This window comes from Eurypyga helias, unplaced genomic scaffold (assembly GCF_000690775.1).
Source record: "Eurypyga helias isolate BGI_N326 unplaced genomic scaffold, ASM69077v1 scaffold923, whole genome shotgun sequence".
Classification (NCBI taxonomy): domain Eukaryota; kingdom Metazoa; phylum Chordata; class Aves; order Eurypygiformes; family Eurypygidae; genus Eurypyga; species Eurypyga helias.
The window spans coordinates 149,790-163,404 of record NW_010239066.1 but is presented as its reverse complement, the minus strand read 5'-3'; the positions used below and the strand labels follow the sequence as shown (position 1 = coordinate 163,404).

Below are 13,615 nucleotides of genomic sequence, written 5' to 3'. Positions count from 1 at the left end.
TTCCCTACCTGAGCATTCCAGCAGCTACTTTGATAATGCCATTGAGCTAACTGACACAGTAAGATCATATGAGTATATTGTCTTCTGGAAGAAATACTCTGTGGAGAAACATAGTCTGGGGATTCCAGGTGCCACGGTAACCAGTAGTATTCATCAGATTCTAGCCAAAACTTACTTTGGAAGTTGTTGAGTCATAGAAACCCTGAATAGCCAAGCATGGAGTGGGCTAGTATAAACAGCAGTGAGGTCTCCTGTCTCAATTAATTTTCTTCCATGGGATGGAGCCGTGGAATATCACTTCAGATGCACACAGTAGTAAAGACAAATGGCTTTGCTTTGGAAATTCTCAGGTTAACCCAATGGTCAGATAAGGTGCCAGACATCCACATTATATACTTGGTGATACCTAACGGGTTCCAGAAGCTGAACCCTGGATCAAAAGTCAATGAAATTTTTAGTCAAGTGCTATGCTAAGATGCAGAGAAATAATGCAAGTTATTTCTCTGGGTTAGAGGAAGGAGTGATATGAATCCTATAGGAAATTGGAAGGATTAAGTCAGGTTTCAAAATAGCTAACAAGATTCAAGGGTTATTTATTTTCTATTGTTTCTATAACCAAGCCTAGGATATATGCCTGTCTTGGTATTCGTGTTCATGTTCTAGGTTTTTTTGAGAGGGACTTGAATTAACTTAAAGATATGTGCTGTTGTGTCCTGTCACAGGGAAAAGGTAATAAAAATCCAATTGAGGTTAGTCCTGTGAAGCACCACAGCCACACCTTGCTTCATGTTTAGGCCAGAATCTTTCAGAAGTAAAAGCAGACATAACCCCAAGCATGAATATCTGTCTCCATAGGAAAAGTGTACCATACACATGCAAACTGGTTCCAGGTGTTTCCGGAGCAGCCATTGAAAGGCAACAGTTCTCATGGCTGTATAAGGAATTTAGAACTGGGGCCTTACCCAAGTCTCTGCACTGCATGAATTGTTGTTTACACTCTTCTCTCTCCTCAGATTTTGTGGGAAATCACAGTTTTTATTGGAAAGTCTCGAGGGTATTGAGTCACTATGCTAGTGGTTTTCTAACATACTGTCAGACCTACTTTCTCTAATTGACCATGTAGACTGCTGTGGATACAGTGTTTAAAACCATACAGCATCCCAAGGGGGGAAAAAAGTATTGTTACAGAATTTTCTGTTTCAGTGAGTTAGGAACTTACAATTAGTGATAGCTTTTTCTCTTAGGAGGGAAAACCGTTGGAAATAAATCACTTTTATAAAGAATTGATCTAGTAATTCTCCAAACTTTTAGTAGTCCTACATAAAGCACTTTACAGGACGATGCAGAGTAGTCTGTTGCCATCAGTGATGGCCAGCTCACTGTAGCACGTGAAGTGTGTATATATTCCCTGCATCTATCCCTGTTCTGCAGTAGTTATTTCAGTATAGCTGTTGAAAAATGTCATGACCCTTTCCTCACATCTTCCTAGTGGTTTTGTTTCTCCATATTTCTGGCAAGATTTTTCCAGATGGGAAATCCAGTGTAAAAGTAGCTGCCTATCCCTTCTGTCTCTCCCCCTGCCTCTTACGTAATGAAAGTTCATTGGCCTTTTTGTTTCTTTTAACTTAATGTTGTAATTTACTCGTGGGTGGGGTTTTTTTTTTTTATTGTAGTCAAGGTTTCTTGTACTTTCCATATTGGATAGTAAACTGAGCTTAAGTTTGGAGTGCTTAGTCTGAAATCACCAAGTAAAGAAAGAATACTTGTAACAAAAACCAAAATAGGACACTATTTTGGCTTCATGGATTATCTGTTCAATTCAGAGTTGCAATTGTGAGTAATGTAGTATAATTGGTGATCTTTAAGGTCCCTTCCAGCCCAAACCATTCTATGATTCTATGATTAGACATTTAAAAAAAGTAATAAAGGAAGGTCTTCTATGGAAATTAGGTAAAAAACCACCAACACTACCATCATCAACTTCTTCTCCCCTCCCCTTCCCCCAGACAAAATTAAAAAAACACCAAACAAAAAAAATCCACAATAAAACCCTCCACAGACAGACAAACCCCAACCAAATAACACCCCTCATACACACACAGGGCCCACCCCCCTTGAAAAAAACCCCTTAATCTTGCTAAAAGATGCTGAAATTTGGGCTATATATCTTGCAGGTACTTTTGACAGTGAAGTGGGGGTAGGGGCAGAAAAAAAAATCTCTCTTCCTGATCTTCAGCAATGCAATACTGCTGGACTGTTTAATACATCACTTAAGAATCCTTACAGCTTCAAAAATAAAAGATGATACTGGAGGTTATAATTTCAACTCACAAACAAACATAGGGCAGTGCTGATTATTTAAAGGTTTTGTTTGTTTACAAAAGGTGAATACTTTAACCATAAGGAGCAGGAAGTTAAACGTAATAGATGTCTATGTTTAGTTTATTTTTTCTTTTTTAAATACTATTATATTAGTTTTTGGTGGATGTTTACATCATAATTGGGATATAAATGAGAATTTTAATCCACTGCTTCAGATGAAGGAGATGAGACAGAGAAAGTAGACAAGCCTTTCAAATCTAGGTACTTGTGTTTAAGTCTTTCATAGCATTTCATCTCTCAAAATCACTTCGTTTGACACCCCAAAGGTGAAAAAGTTTGCCATAAGGGACTTCTGTGGCAGAGCCAAAAATAGAATCCAGGTTTCCTGTCTCGCAGGTCTTAACCAGAAGACAGTCCTTCCTCCTTTTGTTACTTTCTTCCTTTCTTTTGTTGAACTAAATATGAGTCCTATGAAGGAACAATATGAATGAGGTCATTCAATGCATATTTATAGCCTTGCTCTTTAAAAATGTGTTATGTATCTGCAGATACTCTGGTAAATTCTCTAGAGGGTCTGCTTAGGTGTCCTGTTATATAAATTAAGATCAACGTGCCATTTGTTATTAAGAATTTCAGTGTTTACTTTTCTTAAGAGCTGGTAGATAATTATTCTTAAGTATTTTTATTTCTTGCAGTGTTATTTTTCTATTTCTGCACTGTAGGTAATGTGGCAGCTGGAGATCTGTTTGCTGTGTATACACACTGTCTAGTGAAAAGAGCTGTGCAAGCTATAGTGACTAAATCTGATCTGTACACTGTATAAGATATGATGAAAATTACCTAAGAAAGGAGATTTGTAAAGGTACTTAAGAAAAAATGCTGTTACAGACACCACTTTACAGTGTAAGCAAGAACATGGTTAATGTAAGAAACGTATGTATTTTAAGTTCAGGGAGAATCGTAATCATCTTGCCCAAAACTCAAGGTTACTGAAATAAATGGAGTAGTTAAGAAAACCCCAAAAAGCCCCGGGAGCTGGTATTTGCCAGTGTCATATGCAAAATCAGTGTATTCTTTAAGTTCAGATTTGAAATCTTTTCCTAAGTAATAATTTGTGCTGAGGAATGTACTTCTCTTACAAGGAGCAAGAGCAGGGATGCAGAGAGGTCTGTGTGAGAAGTCCCCACATAGCTGAGATAGCAACAGACCTACTGCAAAGCCCACGCTGCGGTGGCCCATCAACTGGCAGTAGTTGAGGTACGGACAGCTAAAGTGGAGGAGACACTGAATTTCGTAGTATAAAAATGTGAGGTCAGCTTTGACTTGGCTATGAGAAAAAGGTGTTCTGCATCTGTGTTTCCTTGCCTGACTATGTATAAAGAGAGATGAAATTGATATTCGGAAATGTATGTGTTTGTCCCCTTAGATCTGGAAGAACTGGGGATGATGGGGGTGTGGGTGTGTGTGTAGAGTGAGGACTAGCAGTGAAAGAAGAGCAAAATTTGTTGATTAGGTTCAAACCCCAAGATCAATACTGAAGGATTTAAGGAATTCACAGGGAGAGAGAACCCTGTGAATTCTCTTTCATTTCTCTTGCATTTCTCATCCAAGAAAACCCAACAGCTGACAAAATATTCCTGGTAAAGAAGATGTGTTTTAAAAACCAAACAAACAAAAACCCCAAATCTTTGTAAAGTAAGGTGCATTTCTACCTATGGAGGAACTGAATTGTTTCAAGGACTATTGTAATGAGGTTTTACTTCTAGAGCTTCCTATGCCCTCTGTACAGCTGAGATGGTTTGAGAACATTGAGTTTGAGGTATAAGACATGTGAAGACCCTTTCAGCATGTTTAATATTGTGGTCAGATTTTCTTTATTAAGAAATATAACCCCAAATAGGGATGTCAGGAAAAAAGTGGATCCACCAATTAGGTTTCTATTCCTAGAGTGTCTAAAGTTTCACAAATACCGTGTGATTTAGTCCTAGGAGTTGAAGGAAAACTTATGTTATCTTGTCATAAAAAGTGATTCAGCCAAAACTGCACAGATATCTTCCTTTTTATTCAGCAAGCTAATGATCTTTTGCCCCTTGTATTCTGTAGGAGATGGGAATCTGTAGGTTTTGATGCCATCTGTTCTTCTGGCCTTAGAGTCAAGTTCTGGTTTTGACTGAATTTTGGGCAGCAAGACATTTAGTTGCATGTCAGTTCATTGAAATATTTTTTTTTTGGCTATCTACCTATTTCCTTATGTATGAATCCTTCAAGGTTATTCCCATTTGTCTCATTCTGGTCTATTCTCTTTTTAACCATCTCCGTTCTTATTACCTTTCTACTTTGTATCTACATGCCTTCTGTGCTTTGTTACCGCTTCTGCTAGTAGTGCTGGTCCTCACAAGATTTGCCTCACCTTTTCATTTTTTAACTCTTCAAGAATCAGCAATCCATTTGTAAGCATGCACAACGAAGACTGTGCTCATGTTCATAGTTAATCTTAAATCATGTTTAAGCACAAGTGCTTTAAATGCTTTTTCTAATCAGTGTTTGTAATATGTCTTTATACTCTTTAGACATCTGTAAGTTCTGACTTCTATTTTGCAGTTTCCTACAGTATCTGCTCCTGATAATCAAGGACTTATTTCTGTCTTTTCCCACAGATATCTGCAAACAGAACTTTGTCTGACAAGCACTCCATGCAAAGTAGAAAACAATATTTGTATTTCCTGTTTGTATTTTACAGGCTACTTACTGTGCGTAGTTCTTGCCCTGCTACTTTGAATACTACGCTCCCTATAATCAGTTTTATTTGGATGATGTCAGGAACTTGTATGTTGTAGCTCTAAAGCATTCAGATAAAGACTGTAAGAAACTCTCGAGGAAGAAAATGCATGTAATACAAGAGCTAGAGCTAAAGATTTTCAGAGTTGAAGGTTTAGTGTTCTGATATGGCTCTATGAATTACTGCTCTATGAATTTTTTAAAACCATTCAAGAATGGAATACCTGCTGGGGAATTGAAAATGTTTTTGAAAAACTTCTTTTTGCAGTATGCTGTAGGATTAGAGCACTACAGAAGAAAGGAAGATGCTCTGCCAATAAGGCAATAAAGTTACCTCCTGGTGATGGAATAAATTCAGTTATTGCATAGCTGAAGGCACTAATGATGCCTCATTTAATGACCTTGCATTCTTTTAATTTCACTGTTACCCTATAACAAATCAGCAAAGAATTTAATAGCTTCAGAAAGGGAGCTTACCTTACTATGAAATATTTGTGATATTAGTGATTTACATTCCACCTGTAACAAACTGGAAGCTGGGCTGTTTGTAGGGGTTTTGATGGTGGTACTTAAAACAGATTTGTGTATCCATATGGTCCTTCTGGGAAGGATTTTCATATATGCTAGTTGACTGGATCCAAAGGATGATGTTAGTAAAGTAGCAACTATTGATTTGCCATCATTTGGTGGCGTTCACGAAGAATATGAACTCAACAGATTTTTATTTTTTTCCTTGAATCCCTGGGTAAAATATTTCTGTTCCTATATTCAGGATGTGAAAATGTAGGTCAGCAGTTTAGCTCACAGGCAGTAAAAATAATTACATTTCACTTGTACTTTATGCATTTTTGGGGTGTGCAAGTCTGCCAGAATGCAAGGTTTTTCCTAACCTTTTCGTTCTGATCGTTTTATCACTATATCTTTATATTCAGTTGTATAACATGTAGAAACATATTATATTACTTCCCAGAGCTATAATGTAAAATATTTTACACTGAACTGTAGAAGTCACAGAAGAATTTTGGCTTTTAACCTGAAGAAAATTTTAGTTTGTCCATTATAGTAATTGTGAAGTTATGGTGAGTTTAAAATGCGAACAAATTGATGAATTTAAACAATTTGTTCAACTGGCCTTACTAGACCTTTTTTCATTAAAGCTAATATTTCATATTTGTGGCTTGCTGTTAGTCATGAACTTTTAGAAATGATCAAGCACCATCTTTCATCCTTAAAGAGAGCTAAGAATTTAGCTTTAATCCTTTTTGTCAGGGTGAGTAGCATGTTTCATAGTATGTGCCATGCAAGCACTGTAAAAAGGTCAAGGTAGTGCTGCTGTAGTCTTTATCATAGAAGTAATTTGGCTGATTATTCTCAGAATGCATATTTTTGAAACCTGGGAGTCTATAGAAAAGACTCTTCTTTTTTGGGCATTAGAGAAATAGCAGTCCCTTTCTGCCCAATGAATACGTTGTGTTTGGGTCTCAGCGTCCTTTGCTGGAAGGATCCTCAAATTCATGTCTTTGAAATAACAGTGACAGAATTTGTCTGAATGTTCGTCTGCCTTATGTGGCAGAAGGAGATGCTGCTTTCTGACTGTATCTTCACAAGTATTGTGTGAATACTGGAGATGCTGGTCAGGTTTACACTTATTATGCCACTCCTGTTGGATGTCTGTGCTCTGTGCCAGAAGACCGTCTTGCTAGTTATTTCTGTATTTAAGGTTTTGTCTTGTGTGTGGGAGTCTTTCTTTTTTTTGTAAATTTAACACTGTGAATGATGCACTAATTGACAGAAATACTTTGATTTCTTTTTGTCTGCCAAATTTTTCTACTGCAGTTTGATACTTGTGAAGTCTTCAAGTAATGTAGATGGATTCTTGGAAATTTGGGATGTATTAGCTGTACCATGAGAAGCTGGTAGAATTTTTCAGTTGTAAAGTAATCATATTTATATTGTCATCTAGTCCTTTAACTCAAATTTTTTCCAACATTTTTATTATTTACACTATGTGCTTGCTTTAGTGTTAAGTCTTAGGTCACAGGTGGTGTCCCATATGCACTGTCCCTCCTCCCCCAGCTCCAAACCACTCCCCCTAAAAAAAAAAAACAGGCAAAAATAAAAACCTGAATAAGGTATCTAGACATCTCGCTTATTTACCATGTCTTGCTTATTTGCCACAAAGTCTTAGGAAAAACCTCCTACAACTTACCATAAAAGTCAAATCTCTCCTTTGACTGAGGAGTTGTGGTGTAATAATGTTGTGCTGTTATGTACTGATGTTTCAGCCATGGGTAGCTAGTAGGAGCAACGTTCTTGGGCTCCTGTATTGTCTGTGTGGGCTTCCTGGTATCAAAGAATTCCAAGCCTGAACCGCAGGTATACTCTTTCTGAACCTAGTGTTGTGGCTATGGGAAAGGGATATGCAGAGGGAACCTCTCCCAGCAATTGTATGGCTAAGAAGCAAAATAAAATACAGAGAAGGAATAGTATAGTGTGACAAGATCAGACCATAACGATAATTTAGTACAACTTGTGACATGCAAGATATGGATGAGTCAAACTTGCACTTCAGTGGAGGAACTTGGAGGGCTGCCCCACAGAACTCACGTGTCTATCTTGCAATCATGTCTCATGGTCACGGAGCAATGGTGTGTGCCTGGCAGTGATGCTGTGCTCAGTGGGTTACGGCTGCTCTCAAACACTGTCTTCTGGGTGTAAGAAGCAGTGAGATGGAGGTGGTAAAGCTGGCATTGGCAGGTCTTCCTGAAACAAACTGCATCCTTGTTCCTCTTCTGCTCCACAAGACCATGGGAGTTCCTGAAACCCTACCTGTGAATTGTACAGAGAACTTCTTTGCTGCACTGGCTGCAGTTTTTGGTGTGTGTCTTAGAAAATTTTATTTTGGATTTGTTAGCAAGTTTGGTGATGCATGGAAGAGTTAGCAAGTTATAAGTTGTCATCAGGAAGGCAAAGTTTAGTGTTAGCTGTAAACAGTACAGCTTATGTGGAAATACAGTGTCTGCAGTGTCTCATCTTTGACTTGACTGCTTTTCAGGTCCTTCCAATCTTTGACAAATGAGAGTAAAGACTGTGTCTTTGTTTTTCTGTTAACAATATAGAGTGAGTAGTTACCTGTTTTGCAAAACTGTTGGGAGACCTTGACTTCCTATGCAATTTCACGCATATCAAGCAATCCGAATTTAGTATTCTGCTAAAAGAATAAAGATCCATATTTTGTCTCTTATTTTAGCAGCTAGATCATATTATTGTTGTCATCATGCAAGTAATGTATCTAGAATTATTCTTGTTAGCTCTGGAAGGCAATTGAGGACAAAATCCTGTCTGTTGACTTCAGAATATCCAAAATATCTTTCCTGTATAAAATGCAAGGTTTGTTGAAGTGTTCCAGGGACATTCACCTTCACTGTGCTATCCAAGAGGGGAAAGAACTGAGTGGTCCTCCTTAACAGGAATACACCTTGTCATGAAACTCAGAACCAGACATCAAATTATTGAAGGGTTCCTAATGCTCAGGAAAGTAGATTCATTGAATTTGTTAGTATCTGATTGTGAGAAAAGACAGTGTTGCTATCTGTCTTCAAAAGGACAGTAAGGTTTGAAGCTTTAATTTTGATTTGAGCATTATACATCATTCCTCCTCATGCTACCCTGTTATGCTGCTGATTAATCTCCTTGCCTTAGGCAAACCACTTTACCTTCCTGTACCTTTCTTTCCTCCACTTCAGGTGGTAAAACACAATGGAAGTCCTTATTAGCCTATTGCCACAAGTTGCTATTTTAAGGATACTTTTATAGCACTCCCTATGCTATGTCCTCATGTGCCTCATTATGCCCGATATGTGTGCATCATCCTATTGCACCGTTGCACATTGATAGTGTTGAATACTACCTAGCAGCTGCTTTCAGTAAACGTGGAGTGTGTTTCTGTTCACAAAAACTGACTTGTTCCTTTCATGTGTTATATTTTTCAGCCATTTTCACAGTGGTGTTGCTGGTATGTGAGTTCACTAAACTCTTTACAACCATGACTATAACTGAGGATGATGATTAATTATCCATACATTGTTATTTCTGAGGTGTTGTCCCACAATCTGAATTTAAAAGCTCACTTCATCGAGGATATTTTAATGATCTTACCCTGATGTGTCTTCTCAGCTATTTATTAGAAATACTGGTACCATATTGTGTTAAATACAATATTGTCACTTCAGTTCATGTTTCCTGGGAATTTCTTCCTTACTTAATTGCCTAGTTTCTCTTAATCTGGTTCACTGCTGCTAGGGGATGGTGGGAGGATCCTGTAATCAGTTGTTCAGTAACCTGTAACGAGCAAATTTGAGACCTAGCAGAACAATGCTACAAGTCTGTAAATGGATTTTGCTTTTTTCCCTTTTTGACAAATAGTATAGGGATCTTAAGAAATGTGCTGCTCTGACCCCATTTCTAGTCTCATTAAATTTGCTAGTGTCTGTTAGTGGTCAGATTTCTGAGCTCATATTAACCCTGAGGGATTTGGACTGGTGGAGTGAACTGCATACAGGAGTTTAATATTAAGCTGCAATGTGACTGTTAGCAATGCCAGTTGATTCTTTTTGCTTCTTACAGTATTTTAGAGAAGGTGAAGTATGTATATGTTATTTCATTTAGGGCAATATGCTTAAAGGACTATAGATATGCAATAGAAAACATATGACAAGAACATGATATTCTGTTCAACTAGAGTTAATGGAAATATTTTTCTGCTATCTTCAATGGCAGCAGGACTGAGCTCAGAAAAGAAAATTAGATGAGAGCAAAACAGTGGAAAGCTGAGAAAATAAAATATCAAAGGAAAAAGTGGAGAAACAGGAAATGGATTAACAGTAGACTGAGTTTATTCAGTAGGTGGCAAGATAGTTGATAGCAGTTTATATGTGTAGGTGATCTTTATTAAGCATGTACTATTACTGTTTCAATGACTGTTCACTAATTCACCTTTGATTTCTGACAGTTAAATCATAGAATTGAGGAATAATTCAGTTCGCAAAGAATCTCAAGAAACATAGTTCTGTCTCCTGCTTGCATCAGGCTACCTCTTTCCATTTCTTCCCTTATTTTATGTTGATACCTTTCATGTATTTATAGACTAGTTTTTTTTCCCCCAAGCAAGCTGTTTTAAAAGTATGCTTAAATGGGTGCCTATACGAAGAACAGGTGAAGCTACCCTCAACATTCATATGCTTCTCCACTGATTATCTGTTTCATTGTGTGGCTCCAAGGCAGACCTATCTCTGGCCAAGGCTGAGCCTGTTAACACTTGTGGTTTAATCCCAGCCAGCAACTAGCTACCACGCTGCCACTCGCTTGCCTACACCTCCTCCTCTAGTAGAGGAGGAGAATTGGAGGAAAAGACAAGGAAACTTGGGGGTTGAGAGAAGAACAATTTAATAATTGAAAGTAAATGAAATAAAATAATGATATCAATAATACTAACAATACTAATAATGAAAATAATGGAAAATAAAACAAATTATACAACTGTTTACCACCCGCTAACTGACCAATAGCCAGAGGTGGAGGGAGACAGTCCACCTGGGGCCAACCCCCAGTTTATATACTGAGCATGACGGTTCATGGAATGAAATACTCCCTTGGCCACTCTGGACCAGCTGTCCTGACCGTGTCCCCTCCCAGCTTGTAGTGAAGAAGTTGGGAACACAGGTGCATCACCAGAAACTGAAAAAGCCCTCTACTTGGTACAAACACTCCTTGGCAACAACTAAAACCACCAGTGTTATCAATATTATTCTCAGTGAAAATCCAAAATAACCTCATACTAGCTACTGTGAAGAAAATTAACTTGCACAACACCTCTGTGATTAATATATTTTAGAGGGGAAAACAGAGACCTGGAGCAGGGAGAGGAGTGGGATGTGAGAAACAACAAGGCAGACACCAAGGTCAGTGCAGAAAGGCGGGGAGGGGGTGTGCCGGAACCAGAGGTTCACCAGCAGCCCGTGATGAGGGTCCCCCTGTGGTGCCCTGTGGGAGGAGGTAGCAAAACTGGGAGTAAAGCTGTGCCTGGGAAGAAGGGAGGGGTGGGGGATGATTTTTAAGATCTGGTTTGTTTTTTTTTTTTTTTTTTCTTTTTTCTACTTTTCTCTTTGTCCTACTCTGATCTGATTGGTAACTACTTAGATCGATTTCTTTTCTGCCAGTCCAGCCTGATTTGCCCATGACTATAACTGGTGTGTGATTGCTCCTTGTCCTTGTCTCAACCCATGAGCCTTCTCTTGTACTTTCTCCTCCTCATCCCACCGGGGGAGTGAGCTAGTGGCTGTGTGGTGCTTAGTTGCAGGCTGGGCCTAAACCATGACTTTCATGCTCTGAAGGAATGCCTTTGGCAAAAATTTATCGCCTATGCATTAAATCAGGAAAGATAAAACTGAAAAGCTGAAACATACATAATATTTCACAAACATAATATGGGTGTGGGACATGCTTTCTGCAGGTATGTCAACCTTAGCTTTATTTGAACCTATATATAGCCTCCAATCATTCTTCTGGAGTACAGCAGCACTGCTTCCCAAATTAGGTCCTTCAGTCATCTATAACCAGAAGTCAGCTTAGTTATGTTTTATATCTCAAAGAGCTTTAACTGTGAAAACAGCCCATTATAATCAGAGGTCTGTGTACGTCCCTGCAGCTTGTTCTAACAAGTTTTCCTACTTCAAGCAGATCTGTTATGTGGTACAGATTAGCTAATTTATTATGGTTACATAAGAGAAGACATGTTAGGATTTCAGGCATTCTTTTATGTCAGAAATAGTTGAACTTTTTTGCTAATAGGCAGCAAAGTGCTGCTGATCTTTGCCTTAACGCCATTCTCCAAACTCTTTTTTTTTCCTGGGTGCCTGTGAAGCTGTGGTGCCCAGAATGCTGTCACTGTTAGGCACCTGTGCAAGAGAGACACTGAGCTGCACACTGGCAAAGAGGTGGTCAAAAGGTATTCTAGCTAATAATAGTGTGACCCAGAGATTATTTAGGATGGCCTAGAGAATTCCTTTGGGAACCTCTCTTGTATAGTGTTCTCAAGAAATATGAAGGCAGAAAGTTGAATGTATCTTTTATGTAGGCATAAGATGATTATTTAACAACAGCTTAGGTCTGCAATTAAAATCGAAGGAAATAAGAAGGTGTTGTGGGACTGTTTGCATTTGGTTTTCCCAAAGCTGAAGTTGTGCACCAAATTAACAAGATTTCTGAGTACACTTGGCTAAGAAATGTTTTTTCTGTTGGAATATTTGATATTTCAAATGTATTTGTTTTACCTCTGCATAAAGATAGTGTTTCTTGTCTTCTCTCAGATAGCTTCTATTTCCTAAAAATACTCCTTGAAGTGGGGACTAGAGCCTAAGTTCTGTATAAATACCTGAATATCCTGCTGGATAAACATGTATATGTGTATTTATATGTAAATGGTTCCAGCAGGATCTGTTGTCTGAGACTAACATTAGAACAGCAAATAGCTAGCTGATGGAATATGAAGTTAAAATGTGTTAAAGGAATCACTTTGTGTTCTGAACCAGGGGAAATTTGGCCTGTTATTAACCTGCAGGTGCTGGGTTTTTGACTAGTGTGGGATGTATATATGTGCTCTCTTCATTGTGACCGCAAATTAAGTCTGATACATAAAAACTGATCTGACAAAAAGAAAAAAGGGGATGGGGGTGGGGTGAGGAAGAAAATAAAAATTACTCAGAAAATGGCTGGCCACTACTAGATCTGATGTGTTAAACAGCTTTTTGATATTTGGTCTGTGTTCTCATGAATCTAGCAATTACTTTTTTTTGTATGAAGTATCATGTTATTTGGTTTAAACTGCGTGTGTCTACAAGTAAACAACTTCATGCAACATGGACAAAAGCAAGATAATGACTTAATTGGCACATGCCCTGTTATAGTTCCATGTCTGTTATTACCAGCCATCTTTCCAGGCAGCTGTGAAGTACAGGAAACACTAGGACCAATAAAGGTTATGCTTGATGGAAAATCCAACCACACATTTAATAAATCAAGGGTGCAGCAAAACAAAGGTGATATTCCCTGAATTCAGGAAGAGGATACTGTTCCATCCCTCCCCAGCCTCAGTAGGACCAGTAACACTTCTATCAGTATTGTTCTTCAAATCCTCGTTTTGACCTGAATAGTGCAGCCTGGAGTATCTCAAGTCTTCAAAACTTCTGAGTTCTGCTCAGATGTCTGGAAGGTTGAGGTGGTGGGAGAAGGTGGGAAGGGAAGAGTAAAGCAAAGGCATAAGCACACAACTCTTGTCAGTATACATCTGGCAAAATACAGACAGAAGATATTTATTGCTGTTTTCACAGATTCAATTACAGGAGCAAGTTTGCCCCATGTAGCAATGAAATTTTTTTTTATATGCTACTTCTACATAGAGAATTGAATGTGATGTAAAAGTGGGAAATCATGGTGAGCTATTATTGTTTGTGCCTCC

At 38.3% G+C, this 13,615-nt stretch overlaps 1 protein-coding gene across 1 annotated transcript in view; it reads left to right on the top strand.

Annotated features, from left to right (window-relative positions):
- The window catches only part of INSC (inscuteable homolog (Drosophila)), an 84,471-nt gene that overhangs the window by 906 nt on the left and 69,950 nt on the right, over nt 1-13,615 (top strand). The window lies entirely within an intron of this gene.